At 52.2% G+C, this 23,462-nt stretch overlaps 1 protein-coding gene and 1 non-coding gene across 2 annotated transcripts in view; both read right to left on the bottom strand.

Moving 5' to 3' along the window:
• The window catches only part of TMEM132B (transmembrane protein 132B), a 344,462-nt gene that overhangs the window by 280,238 nt on the left and 40,762 nt on the right, over window positions 1-23,462 (bottom strand). The window lies entirely within an intron of this gene.
• On the bottom strand, window positions 6,446-6,552 carry LOC116572513. The gene has a single exon (XR_004278374.1). It is a non-coding gene; the product is annotated as a U6 spliceosomal RNA (small nuclear RNA).

Here is a 23,462-nt window from a genome sequence, read left to right as displayed (position 1 = left end):
TGCCTTCGGCTCAGGCCATGACCTTGGGGTCTAGAGATAGGGCCCCACGGGGCTCCCTCCTCAGTGGGGAGTCTGCTTCTCCCTTTCCCTCTGCCCCTCCTCCCCACTTGTGCCCTCTCTCAAACTCTCTCTCTCAAATAAATAAAATCCTAAAAAAAATTTTTTTTTAATTCAAATTTTTTTTTAATTTTTTTTAAAAAAGGTAATTTCAGAAAGTGGACTGCAAAGAAGGCAAGCAAACAGGACAAGAGAGGTGACAGCGTGCAGGCAAGCAAGAGGCTTTGCCTAAGCACGGGGCAGCTTCTGCAGCCACCCTCCCAGCACACAGCGGGCCTCCGTTCCAAAGGGCCCCAGGATCCCTGCCGATCAGTCAACACCCACAGCATGTGTTGGTTATGGATATGAATATGGCCCCCAGCCTGGATAAATCTTCCCCCCCCCGGGGCTTGCCAAGGCTGACTCCCTCTCCCCATGTAGAACTCAAGTTAAATGTCACCGTCCAGAGAGGCCTGTGGCTCTGGAGGCTCTTGGGGAAAACCATCCGGCCTCTGATGGCCACACATGTTCCTTGTGGCCACGTCACTCCAGGCTCTGCCAGGGTCACAAACACTTGTGATGGGATTGAGGGCTTACCCGCGTAACCCAGGATAACCTCCCCAACTCAAAATCTTTAACTTAATCACATCGATAAAGTCTCTGTTGGGTAAAGGAACAGTCATAGGTCCTGGGAAAGAGAATCATCCTGGAAGAGAGAAGGGATGATTCAGTCACCAACCCCCCCCCCCCAGCACCCAAGAAAGCAGATCCAGCCCCTGGCAACACAGCATCGCCCTGGAGCACCCCACACACCCCCACAGCTTCCACCCACAGGTCCGGTAGTGCCCCACCTGGTGGAGATGCCAAACCCAGAAACACTGAACCCCTTCACGTTTAGAGAAGCAAGAGCAGAGATCAAATATAGGGCAGACAAAAGCCAGCTGGGTTCTCTCTCCGCCAACCTTTGGCAAAAATGGGGAGCCTCTGGATATAAAGGGCAGAAGTAGAATGTTGAACCATGTGAAATTGCTGCTATTTGACCAATTTTTTACCTCCAGAAACTGCAGTTTCTAATTAACCGCAGGCCTGCTGATGACAAAGATCTCCCAACTTCTGTCCTAAAAGCCTCTTGTCATGACTGCTGCCAAGAAGCGGTAATTCCTGCACAAAAGAGTGTCCAGTCCTCTAACCTGCTCCCCTGAGGAGAACAGACAAGTTGCCCAGAAGAGGTGAAACAAAGCTAAATGAGCAGTCCTCCGTAGCCGCAGACCGACTGCACAATCTAGCAGGCTCCCTCTGCATTTTCCGCTTTTGGAAAGGTTAGAAGGTGTCATCCTTCAACAGAGGCGGGGGCAAGCCTTTTCTCTAAAGAATCAGGTAGGATGGGGCGCCTGGGTGGCTCAGAAGGTTAAGCCTCTGCCTTCAGCTCAGGTCATGATCAGGTCCTGGGATTGAGCCCTGCATTGGGCTCTCTGCTAGGCAGGGAGGCTGCTTCCCTCCCTCTCTCTCTGCCTGCCTCTCCGCCTACTTGTGATCTCTGTCTGTCAAATAAATAAATAAAATCTTAAAAAAAAAAAAAAAAGAATCAACTGGAAATACTCTAGACTTTGCACGCCACATCTGTTCAACTCTGCCTTGGAAGCTTGGTAAGCAAGTGCAGATCATAGGCCAATGAATGGGCGTGCCTGTATTCCAATAAAACTTTATTTACAGGGATGCCTGGGTGGCTCAGTCGGTTAAGCGGCTGCCTTCGGCTTAGGTCATAATCTCAGTGTCCTGGGATCGAATCCCATATCGGGCTCCTTGCTCCACAGGGATCCTGCTTCTCCCTCTGCCTCTACCGGCCACTCTGCCTGCCTGTACTCTCTCTACCTCTCTGACAAATAAATAAATAAAATCTTTTAAAAAAAACACAAAAAACTTTATTTACAAAAACAGGCCGGGGGCCAGTTTGGGCCTACCTCAGTCCTAAATAAAGTTTTTGTCTTCAACATAATGGACAATAAAACCTGAAAACAAGGGGAGCCTGGGTGGCTCAGTGGGTTAAAGCCTCTGCCTTTGGCCCAGGTCATGGTCTCAGGGTCCTGGGATAGAGCCCCATATCGGGCTCTCTGCTCAGCAGGGAGCCTGCTTCCTCCTCTCTCTCTGCCTGCCTCTCTGCCTACTTGTGATCTCTGTCTGTCAAATAAATAAATAAAATCTTTAAAAAAAAAAAAAACCTGAAAACAAGCTCTGAGGCCACCCCACACGCCTGACCTTCCTTAAAACACAGCTGATGCTCGCGCATTCCCTTCTGTGAGCTTGTATTCAGTGTCTGCGGATCCTGGGGACTAACACACCCCTTCTTTTAGAAACTCCATTGTGATTTCAAACCACCTCCTCATTTCCTAGCGTGGCTGTCAGAGAAAAGAGAGCGGCAGATTCCTGAAGCTGGCATCCGCCCCTTGCTGTTGGAAGCTAGTCATTTTTCTGCGGCAGCAAGATCTCCTGGGTTCGATGACAGGTGCCAGGACATGAATGAACTGACTGACCCAGAATCACTTCTGTGAAATCCAAGACAAGAGAAACTCAAATGCAGCTTTAAAAACATACACAGAGGGGCGCCTGGGTGGCTCAGTCCTTAAGCGGCTGCCTTCCGCTCGGGTCATGATCCCGGGGTCCTGGGATCAAGCCCTGCATCGGGCTCCCTGCTGGGTGGGAAGCCTGATTCTCCCTCTCCCACTCCCCCTGCTTGTATTCCCTCTCTCTCTCTCCCTCTCTCTCTCTCTCTCTCTGTGTGTGTGTGTCTCCCTGTCAAATAAATAAATAAATAAAATCGTTATACACACACACACACACGCACAAATATACAATTGGATGACTTGAAACTCAGCGATTAAGGTTGACAACAGAAGCCTAAAACGGGGCCCAGGTACATCTACTAATTGTTCCCCAGCATTAATCCTTGTTCCGTCACATTCGCGATCACTCCCGGTGACAACGTCAGCCAGAACATGTGCTTCCAGAAGCACCTTTTTCATCTTTACTTGTTGAAAGATGTTATGTTTCCCTCAGATAGATCTACTCTCAAGAACATCTCACTCCGCCTGCGTTCAAACCACTGCGTAAGATAAAAATAAACAAGACAAAAAGGGAAAGCGGGAGAAGGGTGAGACCTTGCTCCGGGCCCCCAGTGCCCGCCGGCCAGCCTCCGAGGTCCCGGCTCCAGGACGCACGCAAGGTGGACTGTTTCCACTAATTGTCGAACAAGAGAAGACCCTCTAATATCATGAAGCTGAACCTAAGGGAGCAATTATTAGGAGATAAAAAGAAAAGGCATCTGTATGCAGGAGGATAAATTTGCACACTTTTCCATTTCATTAGGAGAGTCTTCTGTGGATTTTTGACAGTCACCTTGAACTGAATCAGAGAGAGAACTGATAATTGCCTGAAGCCTACAGCACAGCCATGCCGCCCCCGTGGGCAACTGGGGCTTCACAGCCTACGCACACACACTCACACACTCGCAATCCCACACCTAGTCACTCACACACACCCCCACACTCACACTCACAAAGTGTGCTCTGCAAGCTGCCGGCCTCCCCCCCACACCCCCGGCGCTCTGAGCTAGGCCACACGGGGAACTCTGCACCCCCGCTGGCACGCAAAACAACGGGCTCACCTGCTCCCCACGTTCCCGGATGTTCTACCAAATCAAAGAGGATGAGGACTCCCTGTCCATTCCTTGCCACAGTCCGCATCACTTAGGAGGCCGTGTGGGCACATTCCCCAGCCCCAGGACAGGGGTCAATGGGCGTAAACAGGAATGCAAGTCCATCTCTGATCGAGTCCCTCTCCGCCAGTCCTCTGCAGTGACGGGTCAGGAGGCCTCCCCCAGCCAGGCTGTCCGTTCGCGCGGCTGGCAAACAAAATGAACACACTTAAAAGCAAAAACCGCAAGGAAACTTGTCTTTTGCTGCTTCTTGGAGCTGCCCGTCTAACCTTAGCACAGAACCTGGTCTAAGCGCCTTTCAGAAATTCTCCTGGAGATACCCGCTGGTATCGCCCCTTCCTCCCAAATTTGCTCCTGCTTTCCTGCTCCCTCTCCTTCTCCTATGTCCCTCGAGCCCCTGCTGTGGGCTGAGAGCCGAAGCAAGGAGGAATGGAAAGTTACAGGAGAGCCACAGCGCGAGCAGACAGGTTCAGATCCCAGCCTTCTCGGCTGGGTGGCCTTGAGCACATCCTTTTATCTTTGGGGGGTTCTAGAATGGAGGGCATAATCAACTCCAGGAGGTTCCTGTGAGGAGAGAAAATGAAGTGATGGAAGAAACGTGCTTGGCACCATCTTCCATAAACGGTCATTATTGTGATGTGATTTAGCACATTGTAGACAAGAAACCAGCCACTCCTTCTCACGGACTTTGCGCAGGGCCAGGCCCTCGCACGCGCTCTGTAACGGTGAACTTGAACAGTTGATCTACTACCGCAGGGTCACAGCTATCCTAAGAGGACGGCCACTGTGCTGAGGGAGCACACGGGCAGAGGTTTAATCCATCTGTGGAGGGGGTCAGAGGCGGCCTCCACCGGGGGGCATTTCCCAGCCAAGCTCCTCGGCAATGACAGATGGATTCTTCAAACTCAGACAGCTCACACTTGCATCTCACATCTCACAGGGGAGGCAGGCTGCTCCCTCCCAGCTCCACGGGGCTCCAGACACAGAGCACGCGGGTTTGGGGGGCTGCCTTCATCTTCTGGTTAACCCCTCCACGTTCTTAGGAATGCCACTATTTGTACAGCCATCCCGGAGGCCGGGATGGGATCAGATAACACATTTTAAGAACACTGTAGCCAACGAAAGCTCTTCCAGAGAGTGCACCCAGGGTCCGGGAGGACATTGGGAGCTTACTGCCTGGGACACAGACAGAAGGGCTGCAAGCAGAAACCCAGAGGCAAACAGTCGGGGAGACAGGTCCCCAGCGATGGGCAGGTACATCTCTGCGCCTCCACAGGGTGGCAGGATGGAAACAATCACCCTGAAATAAAGTTCAGCTCCACAGAATCGTTCCGAAGCCTTCCGGGGCTCCTGGCCATTCTGAAAAGTAGTTCTATGAGGCTTTAAACTATTGGGGCCATTCTGGGAGTCACGCATATAATCCCAGCATGGAATCCGCCAGTGCTGCTCAGAAGTCCTCCTTGTGCTGTGCCACCTGTCCCCAGCCGTAGCTGATGGGACCAGCACCGACTATCCTGACTGCAGGCCAGACCATCAGATTCCCTCTCCCAGGCCTGTGGTGCTAGGAACCAGAGACAGAGTGTTGGTCTCTGTGGTGGGCTGCAACAAACGTGTGTAAAGGAGGAAGCTATGAGGCGACCATATCCCACCCCGGGGGCTGGAGAACGGGAGGAAGGCTTTCCCTAGAGGGGAAAGGAAAGCAAGTGTGCAGAAGAAGCATGGCAAAGAGAAGAGACAAGGGATTCTGGGGACTCCCCACTTCCCTTCCGAGGTCCAGCTGGCTGCATTCTACCCTGTGGTTTCCTGAGGCTCATTTTGGCTTGCCTTGGTTTCCATTCCCTACCACCCAAGAGAATTCCTTCCAACTGTGGCCAGTCAACAGTGGGAAATCCCATCTCATTAGGCAGTCGGTGCACCGGCTGTCAGAAGAATGCCTCTCTGTAAGGCCACACAAATAACTCTCCTAATTAGGTAGCGGGTTGAACTTAGCATGCCTTAGAAATCCTTCCAGCTCCAAATTTCAGAAACCTTGAGATAATACAGAAAGGCCTTAGACCGGGGGCACCTGGCTGCCTCGGTCGGGAGAGCATGCCGCTCTTGATCTTGGGGTCCCGAAGCAAGCCCGACATTGGGCATAGAGATGACTTAACAAATAAAGGCCTCAGACCCAAGTGGTGCACAGAGGTGTTCTGACTGCCATTCTTTTGCTGTTCTTTTGCTTTGTTTCACCCACCTATTATTTTTTTTAATTTTTTATAAACATATATTTTTATCCCCAGGGGTACAGGTCTGTGAATCACCAGGTTTACACACTTCACAACACTCACCAAAGCACATACCCTCCCCAAGGTCCATAACCTCACCCCCCTTCTTCCATTCCCCCCGCCCAGCAACCCTCAGTTTGTTTAGTGAGATTAAGAGTCACTTATGGTTTGTCTCCCTCCCAATCCCATCTTGTTTCATTGATTCTTCTCCTACCCACTTAAGCCCCCATGTTGCATCACCACTTCCTCATATCAGGGAGATCATATGATAGTTGTCTTTCTCTGCTTGACTTATTTCGCAAGCATGATACGCTCTAGTTCCATCCATGTTGTCGCAAATGGCAAGATTTCATTTCTTTTGATGGCTGCATAGTATTCCATTGTGTATATATACCACCTCTTCTTGATCCATTCATCTGTTGATGGACATCTAAAAAATATGGAACGCTTCACGAATTTGCGTGTCATCCTTGCGCAGGGGCCATGCTAATCTTCTCTGTATCGTTCCAATTTTAGTATATGTGCTGCCGAAGCGAGCACCCCACCTATTATTTTTAACTGGAATTGTTAACATTATAAAATCAAGAGGTTTCACATGAAAATCCAAAAGTATGGCCTTTCTGGGAAAATCGGCTCTGACAAGGCCAGGCCCACGTTCCTCCCATGATCCAATCCCCTGGGGCTGAGCTGTCGCCATCTTTTATCTGGAGCGTGGGGACAGCAGCGTGCCACAGACCACTCCACTCCCTACTGCCCCATCAACCCTGAGTCTGGGTACCTACGGCCTCATCAAGCCTGCAGTATGTTGCTTTTCCTACAGTTAGGTTTCTCTGTACCCGAGTTCCTAACAAAAGAAGAATTAAAAGATAAGCAGGGTACAGCAAATTTCTTACACTCGGCCTGATTCCCTCCAGCAAATCTTTATTCCCTAAGCCCTGCAGGCATCTCTGTTTGCAATCCCTGGTTTAAAGGCTCAGATAACTGCTTCCAGCAAGGGACCCGGGGACAGTTGCATCTCAAGGCCCATCTCCGATGAAAAATCTCAAGTCATAAAATCCAGTTCCAACCAGCTCTCCTTGTCTAACATGCTTTTTCACAGTATTTAATATTGAATTTTAAAACTAGCCTGGTTCTGCCCAAATTAAAGCTGCTCTTTGATATTTCCAAAACTACTCTCACTTTCTCAGCCAGGTGCACCACGGGTGAAGCACTCTGTGTCACTGAACCCTGAAATTGCCCAGCCAGGCCCAGGAAGACACCTGCGCCCTACTGAAATCGGGGGAGACTGGCAGCGTGGGATTATAGAAATCAGAAGGGCCCCCCCCACACTCCTGAGCATTGCTACTGCACTTAGTACTTAGTGGTTGTTGGAAATGGTTTCTTCTTTGTTGACGGAGAAATCTCATTAAATGTTACTACAAAATCAAATAAGGAGATGGAGGCATTGGAGTAGGAAATGCTGAAGGTCATCTTGGGAGCTGTTGGCGAGTCATGGTGTTCTTTGGAGAATGGATGGAGACCCCGATTTCCGCGAAGTGAAGGGTGGGGACAGCCGTGGCCGCTCTCCCAGCAGAACTTCAGCGGGCTCTGCGGGATCCTGAGTGTTGGCTGGTGTTTTGAACTGTGCCTTCTCGGTAACCACTGTATCTGTCCACTTGGCATCCACTCAGGACAGCACCGCTGACATTCACTACAGTTTCTTAGTTTCTATATATTCCATGCTCTGGATCTGGGAGTCCTACAAACCCCCAAGGGAGAGGCTGCCCCTCCCCCAGGCCAGCTGACTCCCACAGAGAATCACAACCCGCCCAGAAGCACCCCTTTCCCACCCAAACTAACCAGTACCGGGTCTATATGCCCACCCACCTCCTCGTCTGCCACAGAATACTGTCCCTGCCCTCAATAACCCGGACACCAGGTGCCAGGCCACAAGAGGCCCCCGGGATCTCTTCCAACTAGCCAAGGCTAAGTGGTCGACTCTGCCGTCTTGCCTTTCCCATGGAAACCTACTAAAGGCTTGGCCTAGGCTTCCTCCTTGTTCCTGTCTGCCTGCTAAGCACCCTGGCGCTTCTCCTGCTCCCGCAAGGGATGTGGCGAGCCCCTCTCTGGGGCCCGTGACTGTACTCAACACATCTCTTCTGAGCCTTGTCCTTGTCTCTTCCCAGGGCCCCACTGATTCCGTGACCACACCACACCCAACACCTACATTCTTAGGAAGAGACAGAATGGCGTTTTTGAAATGTAAATCGTGGGCTCCCTGGGCCCAGTGTGTCCTCCTGCTCCCAGCTCCTCTCCCTTCCAGTGCTCTGGGCCTTCTTTCTGTGTTCACTGCCTCAGGGAAGGAGGGACCCAGAGACAGCTGAAAAAAAGAAGGGACGCTTGGCTTTTGAGTTTCAAAAGCCTGAGCCTCTTGGGGCGCACTAAGTGCTCCAGTGTTTAGACAGAAGATTTGAAGGAATAGGTAATGAGCAGGAGCAAAGCTTCTCTCCTGGAGACTGCACACGTCCCCCAAAGTCGGGGGCAGGAGAGCGGAAGGGGACAGGGCGAGGGTGGGAAATCAGGAGGGCCCCAAACCAGGGCATGTGAGGCTCCAGAGAAGGTCTGACAAGCACAAGATAGAACTTCAAGGTAACTCTATTCACCTAAAGCAAAAGGACCCAATATTTTCCTTACACAGTGGGGAGTTACTGTGAGCGAATGAGCCAGCTTCCTACAGGCTCCTGAAATACCCAGATTCCTCATCAGAAGCCTCGTCTAAACCTCTCACCCAGACCCCCCTCCTGTGGCGGGCTTGGAGCTGCACCACCAAGATCTGCCCCCTCCGGGTGGGCCCCGCTGCCTCAGCTGCTGCGAGGGTGGGGAAGGCCATGCCCACTTGTAGGGTGACCCTTCCCCAGCCAATGACTGACGGGTATAAGCGCCCAGCCATCTCGGCCCACTGGGAGCCACTCGCAACTGGAAATCCTGGAATCTAAGCACTGCCTCAGAGTCTTCTTCCTAGAAACCCAACCCCAACGCCTCATTTTCACAAACCGAATGTTTATCTGTCCCCAAAATTCACATGCTGACATCCTAACCCCAGTGTAGTGGCATCAGGTGCTGGGGCCTTGGGGAGGTGATTATACCCGGAGGTGGAGCCCTCGCGAACGGGATCAGCATCCACGTAAGGGTTCGCTTCCTCTCTGTTCTCCATCCTACAAGGATACAGGGAGAAGGCGGGCATCTGCCAGCCAGAAAAGGAGACTTGCCCACGAACCTGGCTGCGCCGGAGCCCTGATCTGGGGCATCCAGCCTCCAGAATGGTGAGAAATGGGGTGTCTGTTGCTGGAACCACCTGGCCGGCGGCATTCTCTAGTAGTACCCTGAGCTAAGCTCTCTCCCTCTTATTAACCACCCACCTGGCCCCCCAACTGGTAACCATGGGTTTAAGGCAAAGGTGAGCTCGGGCTGCCGCCCAGCTCCCTGTGGGCTGTGTGGCCCAGGGCTGGGGAGTCCCACAGAATGTCCCTGCTTTGTTTTTCTGTGACGTGGGGATCATGGAGCCTGGTCTTCAGGCCACAGGATGTGGAGCGCGGTTACAGACCCCCAACCCCCACAGCCATCCAAGGCTCGCGGACAACAGTCAGATGCCTTCAAAATGTCAGGGACAGTTACGTTCGTAAATGCGTGTCTGAGAGGCAAGTGACTATTACCTCCTCTACGCCTTCATCACCATGTCAGCCTCTGGGGGCATCTGGCTGGTGATCATGCAGGAGGGCATTCTGTGTCCCGTCCTGACCTGATCACATTCCATAGAGAAACATTCTGGACAATTCCTCTGCAATATAGTTCAAAGAAAGGTCTAAGAGCTCCTGCCCTTACGTGGACTCTCCTTCTGTTTTACTCAGTGGTTCTCTAAGGATGGTCCCCAAACCAGCAGCCTCTGGGAACTTGCCAGAAACGCAGATTCTCAGATCCAGCCCAAACCGACTGAGTCAGAAACTCCAGGGCAGGGCCCAGCAGCCGTTCTCACAAGCGCCCCCACAGGACTCTGGTGCACCCCCAGCAGGAGAACCACTGTGCTAAGGGAAGCCTGGCAGCCATCCCCCATAAGACCCTTTCAGATCCTGGGGTCTGCGGATGGCAAAGAGTAGGACAAGTAGTACCACCCCTATGGCGCCAGAAAAAACAAGCTCCAAGGGTCTATGGACCCCGTCTCTCAAGCCCACCCTCAAGCCACACAGCTCATAAGGAACTCAGAAGCACACAGACCTCACCTTTGCCCTAAACCAGTGGCTACTGGTCTGGAGGTCAGGCAAGCGGTTAACAAGAGGGAGGTGTCCCAGGCCGGGTCCCCCAGGAAGGAGACAGGAATGGAGGTAGGTACACAGGATGTTTGCGCTCACCCTTGGCAGACTACGGAAGGAAGGAAGAGGAAGCAGGAGCAGGCAGAGGCAGGAGTTAAGGGTGGCGGAAGCCTGCGATTCACGCTAACAACTTCTGGGCAGACGTTCCCCACGTCCGCCCACCTCGATGCAACGACACTCCTTCCCACAAAACACAGCAGTCTGGAGCACAAGCCAACACATAAATAACGCAGCCTGAGTCACCTGGTTTATACCTTTAAGCGAAAGTGATAGATTGCTTTATAATTTATTAGCCCTTCTGTGGGGCTCACCCAGATACAAAGCTATGAACACACTCAAATGTTTTTATGCATCTAGCGATATAAACTCTATCAAACACTATATAAATCCAGATAAAGGTAATAAAGTTAGTGCACTAAAAGACCAATGGCAATGTAGTAATTGATGCCCCCAGTAACCTACCTAAGATATTACAATAACTCAAGTCTCCATATAGTGTTCTCTTTCCCTTCTCTGAGATACACGTGTTTTGAGCTTTAAGATATTTAAATAAGGCTAGATTGAACTAATCTGGTTTACACTCATAAAGATGCTTCTTCAGGTGTCTGTGGGCTCTGTTTTCTCGGATGTGTCTCTGGTGGCTCCTAATCCCCCCACCCTGAAGGAAGATAAGATTAGAGGCCCCAGCATTGAGGAACCGTCTCTTCAACTAGCAGTGGGGGGCTGTTCCACTCTCTTTCCAGATCCTTTCCTGGCCACCATCTGCAAGATGTGCTTCTGGGAATAAAAATCATGCTGGTTGGGATTTTTATTTAAAGTCTTCTGCTGTGCATCTTGGCTGCGCAGAATCCATGTGCAAATCCAAAATAACGTGGAGGGGTGTGGCCGAGGCAGTAAGAGACTTTTCCACGTCTCCAGGTGCAACTCTCAGAAAACCGACTCGAGATGGCTTACGCGGAAAAGGAAGTTTCTTGGTTGAAGGAAATGAAGCAAGAGGGGATAGGATCCTACTTCATGCCCTCTGGAGGAGGGGGACCACAGGCCTGCATCATCCCAGTACAAGTTGTAAGATGCGGACCAGCAGGCCAGGCTCCTTGCAGAGCCCAGGGCAGCAGCAGGAGAAGATGCTATGCTCTGATTGGCCTGAGGGAGGCTGTGCCCTGATTGGCCAGGAGATTATCTCTGACTAGTCCCATGCCTCTCCTGGGCTAGGTAGGTCCCCACCTCTGAGCCAAAACTGACAGCCAGGAAGGGGCCATGCATTTCAGTGCTGGGATCCAACCCTGTGGCACAATCTTAAAGGAATGTCTATTAACAGACGGCGGGCAAGGGGGGATTGGCTGAGACACAGATGACTAACTTAAATCCCGCATTCTTTGCGTAGGCAGGATCCACAAGGATCCCCTAGAAGAAGAGGGTCTGGACTAGTTAGAGCCATTTGTATGAAACTGCCCCAGCCTGGGGTGCCTGCGTGTCTTAGTTGGTTAAGCGTCTGCCTTCAGCTCAGGTCATGATCCCAGGGTCCTAAAATTGAGCCCAGCACCCGGACTCCCTGCTGAGCAGGAGTCTGCTTCTCCCTCTGCCCCTCCCATCTGCTCATGCTCTCTCTCTCTCTCTCTCAAATAAATAAAATCTTTAAAAAAAAAAAAAAAAAAGGGAAAGAAACTCCTAGGCAAATTATCATTAAACTAAAAGCAGAAGGAACAGAATTTTACCCCAAGGATGTGATGTGATAGTTGTTTTTCAAACAGGTAAGCATAGTTGTTCTGAGCAATTCCAAAAGCTCCGAGGGGTGGGTGATCATGGACACAAAGAAGAAAAGATCTCACAAAGATCTGAGCATTGATGGGATGGGTTACTTTTTTAAGTAGTGAGTGCCTCATCCCTGGGAGCAATCAAACAGCACACAGAAGGAACATCCCTTCATCGGGGAGGGTCCCTCTCAGATTCCTTTCTCTTGATTTAATGGCTCCTAAAAATAAGCATCCCAAGGCAAAGACAGTAATAACTTAAACAAGTAGAAGAACCTGCCCCTTCCTCTTACCATCCACGCAGACTCTTCCAGTGGGAGATGTGATGAAATGCTGAAATCCCAACCAGTGTCACATCAGAGACCCTGGAGATGCCTACCAAGCAGATGCAGCCAAAATGATGGATTCCTCCAGACTGCGAGATCCATCACTCCTCTCCACGAACAAAGGGCGAGACGAAGCTCGCCTGAAAGCCGGCTCCAGTTTAAGAATCAAAGCACTTCAACAGATCACAAAAGGGTTCAAAATGGAAACACCAGGTTTTTTTACAGGAGGAATGGAAGCTGGGCCTCCCTCCTCTTATGGCACTGTGTGTCTAGGGACACTGAATTTGTCCCTGAGTCCCCAATACTGTGCAGTCATGCCGAAGCAAGTGGCCATCACTTAATAAGGCTTTCCAAATGCTGCCACACGAGTAATAACAGTAATCACAAACATACCTGTGGCGTGCTGTTTCAAAACACGGGTGGGCGAGTTGGGGTGGCCTGTTAATAAACAGGGTTCGAGATGCCACCCAGGAAGCTGACTTCCTCATGACTCTAATGAGCCCTAATCACTTCCGTGATCCTACGCACTGTCGACACACATCAACATGCTCCCTAACTCCACACTGTTCCCGCTCCCTGTGTGGGGCAAGGGAGAAGGAAGAGATGCCACCCAAGCCCATACTGACAGCGACGCAGGCTCCGTGATCCAATGGGATTGACATTCCATTCAGCACAGAGCAATTTCCAATCAATACTGAGCTATCGCTTGTCACCAAGCTGAAAGCCACAAACAGCCCGGGAGAGATGCCGCCGGTCATTGCGAGGACCCGGGTCCTAGTCGGTCAATACCTTCGCTTGTGGTCAGTGGAATGGCAGTGCCCGCCCTGCTTCGTGGGAGGGGCACACAGACATCCCATTTTGTATCACTGTGATCCCTGTTATCATGGCTCACACGATTTGAGCCGGGACGCAGAGATGCCTGGGTGAGTCGACTCAGGCATCCCAAGGCCGGCCTGGACTGCAAGCTGGTGACCCCCCTTCAGAGCCTGGAGCGTGAGGAGCAGGGCAGTGGGATGGGTGTACACATCTACAAGGAATGGTGTGGAACAAGCCAGAGGCTGAGCTGGTCTGGGAACAATGCCCAAGTGTCCCCCCAAGGCCCACTGCCCGGTCGGCACACGTGGCAAACAAAAGCAACACCAAGGCCTGTCCCTAGTGCGTCGTCCCCCACATGTTGTGGGTGAGCAGGAAGCCAGGGTGCTTGAACTCAGCAAGAACAACACAGCTCCAACAAGCCAGACAGGGTCCTTTGTGCGGCGGGACAGCTGCCACCCCTCCAAGTCTGGTCACACTGACTTTCCTGCACCAGCCTCCAGGTAAGGCCCCATCTGGGCTCCAGAGACTGGCCTCGGGCAATGAGGTGCCAAGGGGCTCCTACCTGGAGGGCACTAAGCTCCTCACAGACTGAGCCCTGGCTGTGCCTTCTAGATCAGAACCCCGAGGGATCCCCGCTGCTCTTACCACGGACTCCTATGACCAGGACTGACCTGTGAGGGGGGAGGAAGGCCTGGGGTGGGGTTGCTCCAGCGGGGGGGTGGGGAGGGGTCCTTCCCTGGCAGGCCTGTGGCGGGTGAGGGTGGCAAGACTGCCACCCCCCTGTGTGCACCGTGGCCCAGTTGGGGAGGGGCAGGGCTCCGGGGAAGGAGGAAGAGCTCGCACCCGCTCTCCAGGGCCTCGGTTTTCGACACTGTTCTTTCATAATAGGATTCTGAAAATAAATCAACAAAATGAGAGGAAAAATGAAAACCAATGAAACAAAAGGAAGCCAACAAAAGCAGGGTAGTGGCTGCCTTTGAATTATTCCAAGGGAGAGGTTTTCCATCAGGGCTGGTGGCAAAGAGTTGTTGCTGTGAGTGAATATATTTACGTGAAAACCCGGCAGAGACAGCTGCTGCTGATATCTGGGAAACACTGGTCCGGCTCTAACAGGGCCATCGCTGCATAAATGGGGAGACTGAGGGGGGGCCCAGGCGTTCGGAGCGAGCCTCGACTGCTCCTGGCAGGGCATTTTCAGGACACCCGCGTGCCTCCTTCAGAGGTCGGGGAGCTGCACCCAGAGCACGCTTCCAGGTGGGGCACCTCCGCGTCGGAGCCATCGTGCAGGGCCTGCGGCTGGGGACGGGCTCTTCCTGCGGCTCTCACAGCGCACCTGAACCGTGCGGGGCGGGGCACGGAGGTCTTCCGTGGCAGGAGGCTGGCGGGGAGGACACGCGGTGCTGGGGACAGATGCAGCCTGGGAAAGTGAGTCAGCCCTCGAACACAGGGGGCCTCAGTCCTGGGGGCGCCCGCCGGGCCAGGGCGGCTGGTGGGTAGAGCCGTGCTTCGAAGACCCGCACCACCACCTCCTCGGGACCACGGCCATCGCGGCCGGCGACTGTCCTGCTCTCAGAGGCAGCCTGGGGCTCCTGGAAAGTTCGGCCCGCAGCTCCCACACGCTCCGGCAATTCCGCGCCCGGGACTGGAACGCGTGTTCAGAGACCTGGGTGAGCATTCACGGAGGCCTGACTCACGGCAGCCAAAAGGCGGAAACAGGCATCAACCCACGATGCGGCAAGAATATGACCCATCGGTACAGGGAGCAGGATCCGGCCGCAGAAAGGGAAGCAGTACTGACCGACCGTGGTGAGGCTTGAACACACGATGCTTGCCGAGAGAAGGGACCGACCCCACACGGTTCCACCTGCAGGAGAAGTCCGGAAGAGAGAGGTCCACAGAGACAGCAAGAAGAACAGCGGTTGCCAAGAAACTGGAGGGGGGGGGGGGGAGGAGTGAGTGCTTCACGGCTTTTGGGGTGATGAGAAATTATTTTCTTGCCCGGAAGTAACCAGTTAAAGAGATTTGTGTGTCCTTCCAGATTTTACGTACGAGTCAATACATCCCTCTCTCTGGCTTTCACACGAAATGCTAGAAACCAACTTTCTGTTCCTGTCGTTTGAGATCTTGACTTCAATAACACGGGTTACCTACGTGTTCCTATCTATTTCACTGAGCGCATTTAAAGAGATTTCCCTGGGACAGCATTGCCTAACGACCGAAGGCGCCCCTGGCACAAAATGGGTCAAGACCCCCACTTTATAGGAAGTGCCTCCTAATGCCAGCCCACCGCCACCTGCCTGCATCTGGGACTCGGGCAACATGTGGCCCCACGTGGCCGCACGGGCGATCCCTCACTGAGCAAATGTGTAATAAGCACAGACTCTGTATCATGTCAGCACCAAGGTCCCAGCCATTCAGACCTTCCACCCCAGCGGGAGTGGCAGACATTTACCAAGTAATCTCACTATTCGATCCCTAATTACCAACTGCAATGCATGGTAACGCAAAGCATGGGGCACGTAGCCAAGGGAGACTGTTGTATGGCAACGAAACTCGGTCTGGGAAAGGATGGGCAGTCCAGGATGTGGCATCTGCACGGAAAAGATCTGCCTTCAATTTCCTGGGAACACGTCTTTATAAAGGTGAGGTGCACATTCCTTATAAAATAGTCTCCTGGGGACGACTGGCTGGCTCAGTCGGTAGAGCGTGCAACTCTTGATCTTGGGGTCAGGAGTTCAAGCCCCAAGTTGGGCGGAGAGAGAGGGAAAGGGAGCAGGGAGGGAAGAAGGAGAAAAAGTAAATGCAAAAAGACAATAGTTTAAAAATAAAGAAAGAAAATTTAAAAATAAAATGGTATACTGGCCCCAAAAGGTCAACGCTAGGGTATCTACCCTCTGACTCTAGACCATCTAAGACCGCAGTGCCATTCGCGTGGGGTTTGCACCTGATGAAGCCTTCACTTGCAGTGCACCAGGAGCCCTGACAGGACACCAGCTTGGGCACCAGGAGCTGTCAGAGGCAGCCGGCTGCTGCCGGCCAAAGGAGCACGTCTTGCTCTACCACTGACACCACAAAAAAGACAGTGACGTATCCCAGAACCAGCCTTGGAGCTCACTCCCGCAGCCCAGTCTGGAGACTCTAACCATGCTGGGCAGGGTTTTCCTGCAGAGAACAGAACCCGTTGCAGTTAGCTGACCGCAGACAGGGACTCTTACGAGGAAGCAAAGGCCTTATGGACCAATGGGCAGGTGGAGGAAGCAAGCTCTATAGGTTAACATTTCAGAAAGGAACCTCCAAGTCACGTGGTAGATCCAGGGCACAAAGGAGTGGTTGTCTCCTGTGTGATCAGGAAGCCACCAGCTGGACTGGGAAGTTGCCACCACAGCTGCTCACTCCAGAGTCACGCCACCGCTGTCATCATCTGGAAGCTGGCATCTCACGAAAGCCACGGCCACCCAGAAAATCCACAGTCTATGTGCTGCCCCTGAGGCACTGTGCCTGCTTCAGTCCACCCCACCAGAGCTGGTACCCCACGGCCTGCCTCTCCACCCCCTCCAAGCCATGAGCAGGCTCTGCGACACCTGCAGACTCAGCCCCAGGAAAGCTAGGCGCCTCCACAATGGTTCTTGCCTGGAGAAATGGCAGAAGCGTGGCTTGGCCTCACCTCCACCTTCCATGTCTCTCCAAACTCACTCTCAGTTCTGGGGCTTTGGCACCACTGAGGAAGAGGTATGCTCTTCTCTTGGGCCTATGGAAAGGCAAGGTTGTAAGCGCAAACTACTGACAACCAGCCTGCCGCCATGAGAATGGAGAAAAGCAGAGTTGAGACACTAAAACCAAAAAAAGACTAAGCTCCAGTGGAATGCCCTGAGTTCCTGGATCCAACCATGCCTGAAGTCAAAACTCTGTACGTTTCCTTTAGAAAAGGATACACAAAAGGAAAGATTTTCTTTCTTTCTTTATTTATTTATTTATTTTTTATAAACATATATTTTTATCCCCAGGGGTACAGGTCTGTGAATCACCAGGTTTACACCCTTCACAGCACTCGCCATAGCACATACCCTCCCCAGTGTCCATCATCCCACCCCCTTCTCCCAACCCCCCTCCCCCCAGCAACCCTCAGTTTGTTTTGTGAGATTAAGAGTCACTTATGGTTTGTCTCCCTCCCAGGAAAGATTCCTCTTCTTGGAGTAATTTGACTTGAGTTCCTGTTTCCTACAACCAAAGGAATCCTGACTATGACTACAGTCTAACCCCCAAGGCCAGAGAGCCTTGGCTCTACTCTTGAAGACACGGGCTAGAGCAACTCCGAGATCACAGAACCCCGGCCTGGTTCCATGGTTAATCCTTAAAAATCTCACCCTCCTCCTCCCTTCCAGTCTCTAAACCTCTCTCTCTCCCTCTCTCCCCCGAATGGATTAGACTGAATTGTCCATTTATCACCTCCTCCAGAAAGGCTTCCCTGACCTCCCCATGCTAGGCATCTTGACTCTGCCCACCCGTGCTCTCTCTGGGCATGTGCTGCCGCAGTACCACGCTGGGCTGAAACTCAGTCTCCCCGTGGAGAGCGTAAGTTTCCTGGGGAGGAGGGTCTGTACCTTTCGTCTTCCATTCCCAGCGCTGAATCGGAGACCCGGGACCCGGTGGGGTTCTATGGATATTTTCTTCGCGAAGGAATTCAAGCCTCTCCTCCAGGTCTGCCATCTGTTGGGCCTCTCCTTTCTCTTATCAGCAACCTGGTTCCCTTCTTTCTAATTACTCTCAGCACTGTTAAATGCAAGGAGCCGGAGTTTGGAGAGGAGGCCAATCAATACTGGTCTGGAAACGCTCCCATGGGAGCCCAACCTGGTGCCTCCCTTAACCAGCTCAATCATCTCTCTTCATCCTTTCCTTCCGGCTTTCTGAGCTTTCCAAACAAAATCGTTCTCAAAAATCAAGCCCAGAAAACAGAACCACGAGACTTATCAAAATAGCTATTTGAATGCACTGTCATAAATGAACAAATACAAAATCAACACCTAAGGCTCCTGAGAATTAACTTCGGCAGCCCAGCCCGAAGCCTGAAGGAGAAAGCACCGGGGAAGAAAACCGGATCGCATGAAGCAGAGAGAGCAAAGCTGGAATTTGAGCTTGTTTGGACAAACAGGCGCGGCCGCGTGAGAGAAAACATGGAGTAGCCCCCCCAGAAATGCCCCAACGTCTTTGCTCTTAGAAGCCAGCCCCTTTAGGAAAATGAAGAACAAAATCCAAATACAATCAGGTCTGGGTTTGAAAACTGAACTCGAGCAGCTCTGCTCTTTGTGTCCCGGCCTTTGGTGCCGTTCTCAGGTGAAGAATGCCAAAGATGCGGCCCCTGGGGCCTGGGCACCTGCTCCTGAGCCGCGGCCCGCCAGAGAGCTGGGGCAGCGGCAGCGGGCAGCTGGGGCTGTGGCTGCTGAGGCCACGGGGTCCTCCCCTGCGTATCCAAGGTGCACGGGACGCCGGCTAAGCGCAGCCAGCTAACGCGGGGCACCACGGCCGTGAAGTTCACTGTCCAGGAGCTAAAGTCAACTCGAAATACACTAACGAGCTGAGGTCAGACCTGTGACAGGAATGAATAGGGTCCAGAGAGAGGACGTCTGGGTGGTCCCAGCAACCCCATGTGAAGTGCAGACGACAGCAAAGCAAACCCACATCCTTGCCTGTCCCCGGAGGCCACCTGCAGCACAGGTGGGTGCCTCCTGGACACTGACACTTTGCACGAGGAACACTGACCTCTCTCTCTGCCTGAGGCTCTCTCTGGCCACCAGAGTGCGCTCTGCCTGACACAGGCAGTGCCAGGAGTCAGTGCCACCAGAGAAGGGGGTCAATAGGAGGTAATAGAGACCCCAGCTTCTTCACACCGGGGAGGACTGTGGGGAGGGGCAATCCACCCAGTCACTCGAGGCTAGTGAGCCCCAGGTGCCGCATGGGCCCCAGGGACCTGCTCGCTGCCACCTGTGACACCTGCGATTGCCATGCGTCTCCCCTCTGCCCGATCCCCCTACTGCCTGTGGCCCACCAGCACCCAGATCTTTGTCTGGATTCTGCTTTGGGGAGACCCAAACCCTGGCAGCCATGAAAACGTACTGGGAAAGGGAACAGCCTATCCAAAGCCCCCGAGGGCTGAGATCTCCGCTTTTCAAAGGACAGGAAGAACAGGTGTGGACAAGGAGGGAGCCAGGGGATGGCAGGCGGTGGTGCTGGGTGTTAGATGGGGCCCGGCTGGGCAGGGCTTCTGGGGAAGGCCCAGGACAAGGGAGGAGCAGCACTACGGTAACGTCGAGAGCAGGGGAAAGACGTGATCCCGCCACTCCTTCAGATGTCCCGCTGGCCTAGACGTGCACCCACAGACGGATAAACAGAAAGTGCTCATCCACACGATGGGGTACCATTCGGCCGAAAGAAGGAACGAAGTGTGGACACACTACAACACAAACCTCGGAATGCATGACGTCCCCTGAAAGAAGCCAGAAACAAAGGGTCACTTCTTTGGAGGCCTCCTTCTAGGAGACATTCAGAAGAGGCGAATCCACAGAGCCCAAGGACAGATCAGCGGCTGCCAGCAGCAGCGGGGACGGAACAGGGAGTGACAGTTAATAGGTGTGGGGTTTCCTCTTGGGGTGATGAGAGTGTTTGGGACTCGGCAGAGCCGGTGGGTGCACAACACGGCATGAATCAAATGCCACAGAACTGTTGGGCGCACCGTGTTTGTGTGATGTGGGTTTCAGAGGGCAAGGGGGGGGTGCCCTGCCGGCTCCCTGGCGGAGAACAGACTGGGTGAAAGAGGGTGGCAGGGAGGCGGGAACAGGACCCAGGATGTGTAGGAGCCTTCCAGGACGCAGGGGACGGCAGTTTGGGGGAGGCTGGCATCAGAGAAACAGAGTGAACGGGCCATCTGAGATCACTCGCAGCACTAACAGGCAGGCCTCGGACTTGGGCAGACCCTAGGGCGAAAGTTAGCAGGACTCTCTCCGTGTGCCGCCTGCCCTGAGTTCCATTTCCTGCTAACTCCTTATTGCACAGGTGGTGGACCCACGCCCAGGGGCACCACCTGCTACCACCCACCCCTGCTGCCGGGGACAAACGGCTGCAGCCTTCCTGGAGTCTGGGGGCACACAAGCAGGATCTGTCCATCACCATAACTGCCCACACCTCTACAGCAGCAGGAATAATAGCAGTACATAACATCAATCCTGGAAGGGAAACTTCTCTCCCACAGAGCGGAGCCATCCATCAGGAGGGCCACTTTTGGGCGTATCCTGGCATCAGGCAACCGGTGGCGCCGTCTCCTGAACACCGCAGGGGTCTGTATGATCCCATGTCAAGACCAAGGACATTACTTGGTTCAGTGTTCCTCTGACCGTTGGCTGCCCAAACACCTGCATCAAAATCACCTCCACTTGTTGAAAATACAGATTACGGGACCCTGGCAGACCTCTTGGACACCACCCCCCGAATTTGCATTTAACGAGCACCTAAGAGAAGCTTCTCCACAACAAAGCTTGAGAACCAGAGGCCTAGATCACAAGGGTCCCTCCACAATGTCCAATGTCCAGAAGCAGCCGAGAAGACCTGAACCATATAAATCTACATGTTTAATGAGAAAGATGGAAATAATCTCAGATCTGAGCCAAATGGGAAGAAATGTTGTCACTTGATCACAAATTCTTGCCCTGGAGTATACAGGGTCGGGGAGCATGGGTCAGCGCCGGTTGAAAACCAGCCTGCTGACCATGCCCCCTCCTCTAACTCGGTGTCCTAAACAGCTCGTCAGTGCTCACATCCCACAGCCAAGCCCCCACAGTGGAAGCTGGACCCAGAAGCAATCCAGTTCTCACGCCTGAAGGAGGCCTGAAGAGTCTCGTGAAGGGCTTCTTACGGCACTGGCCACTGAGTCCCAGCCCCAGAGCTCCTGATTCAGCAGGTGGGGCCCAAGAAAGTGCATTTCTGGTAGGTTCACAGGTGAAGCTGAAGCTGAAGCTGCCGGCCTGGGGGCCAGGGGAGAGGAGAGCCTTCCCTCATTCACACGGAAGAGGTCATCGGGTTCGCGAATGAGCAACACGGAATAGTGTGTTGGTCTGGAGGAAGACACAGAATGGGATATTTCAGTTGGGGCAACAAGAATCAAGTGACCAGAGAAGCAATGGAATGGCAGTAGCAAAAGGCTGAGATCCAAGAGGAGGGCACGCAGGACAGGTCGCCACTTCACAAGTGGCCCAGAATTGTCTCTGGTCACAATCTTTCATCCCAAACAGAATCTAACCCAATCAGTTTTTACAAAGGACTGACTATGGGCCAGAAACTGTGCTAAGGGGTTCCCAGGTAAAGTGTCCACATCCCTGACCACTATGAAGATCGTTGGGTCTCCAGAGAGCAAGACCCTTCTACATACTTCTATAACAATGCCACTGAAAGAACTTCCTAGCCACTACGACATTAGCAGAAAATTCAATTATCAAGTCAGAAGTGGTTACTAAAGGGCCGCTATTGGGGAGCACTGTGCCAAATTCTGAAGGGAGACTGTTGTATAAAGGTGGGTTCCCTGACCTGGAGATACAAGCTTGTCTCCATGAAGAGGGTCCTTGACATAAAACTTCCTCAGCTCCGTGCGGGGCTTCAGAGAAAAGTGCTCAATAAGAGTTTAAACTGCTTCTTCTCGCTGCTGCCTGGAAGGAAGAGGTGACAGCTGGAGCTCTGGGAGCCGCCGTGGACCACGAGGTGACCGTAAGGACGTAAGTCACACGCCGAGGAAGGCAGAGAGTAGAGGAGGCTGTGTTTCTGATACATGGGGTCACCATGTATCACCACACCAGTGGTGAGATGAAAGTAACTTCCACCTTGTTTAAGCCTGTTTTATTTGTATTCTCCATTGTATATAGCCAAATGTAATCCTGGGTGACTCCGAAGAGCCAAGTAACTGATTTTACCAACACTTGGGTTAGGTATGAATCCCATTCCTGGCCTGGGTAAGTCTTCCTTCCCAAGATGAACACACTGACCCAGCTAAGACAAAAGTCACCTGAAGCCAGTGATACTAGACATATACAAGCTAGTATGACCTCAGAGAGCTTTGGAACTGGAAAAGTCTTACAGACTTTCTGATCCAACCAACCCATTCGATAGATGAGGAAGTTGAGACCCTCAGAAGAAAAAAAATTTTGCAACTTCTCCAGACTAGGACCTTTTCTACTAAAGTAACTTTCATCAGAAAGATCTGCTCATTAACTGGGAGTCCGTAATAGTATTTTTGCCAGATCTAAAAATGAAAAGAACAACAAAACAATTTCACAGAACATCTCAATTAATTAATTGCCCAAAGAAGTCAAGCTCAGGTCCTTAGGAACAACATAGAAGCTATTTATATTTTTATGAGAGAGGGAAAAAACGCATAATGTGACTTTGCACATTTAACCCTGTCCCAATATTTACACCATGCTCCTGTCTGTCTTGCCAAGCAGGTGTCAATTCTATATTTATGCCTAAAACTTCCTCCTAAAGCCAATTCATTACTCAGCTAATCAGGAGATGTTTATTGGCTGGGAATTCATCAGGAAAATTCCATGACCAGGGGTTGTCTGCTGCAGGCATCATTTAGAAAAAAAAGTAGGTTAGCAAATTGATCTTTTTTTTTTTTTAAGAAGAAATTATTGGAAGAGGAAATTTTAAAAATCAAGAGCCTGTAACCTGGGATTACCACCTCAGTTTCAAATTTCCATCCCCTTCAAGTGGGAAACAACCTAATGGGGAAGGTCCAGAAAGAATTAAGACAGGATCTAGCCCGGGACTGTGGAGATGATAATGCATGAGAAAGGCGAAGATGTTCACACTGGCAGTGTTTATAATGCAAAACAAAATGGAAACAAAATTACCCATCAACAGGGAGTTGTTGGTTTTTTTTTCTTTAGTAAGTTATATGCAGGCAGTGGAGTATTACATAGCTATTGACAATAATAGGATAGGGGGGCGCCTGGGTGGCTCAGTGGGTTAAAGCCTCTGACTTCGGCTCAGGTCATGATCCCAGGGTCCTGGGATTGAGCCCCACATCGGGCTCTCTGCTCAGTGGGGAGACTGCTTCCTCCTCTCTCTCTGCCTGCCTCTCTGCCTACGTGTAATCTCTGTCAAATAAATAAATACAATCTTTAAAAAAAAAAAATGATAGGGTAGGGGCGCCTGGGTGGCTCGGTGGG

The sequence above is a fragment of the Mustela erminea genome, chromosome 13 (assembly GCF_009829155.1).
Source record: "Mustela erminea isolate mMusErm1 chromosome 13, mMusErm1.Pri, whole genome shotgun sequence".
NCBI lineage: Eukaryota > Metazoa > Chordata > Mammalia > Carnivora > Mustelidae > Mustela > Mustela erminea.
This window is presented reverse-complemented; position numbering and strand designations above follow the sequence as displayed.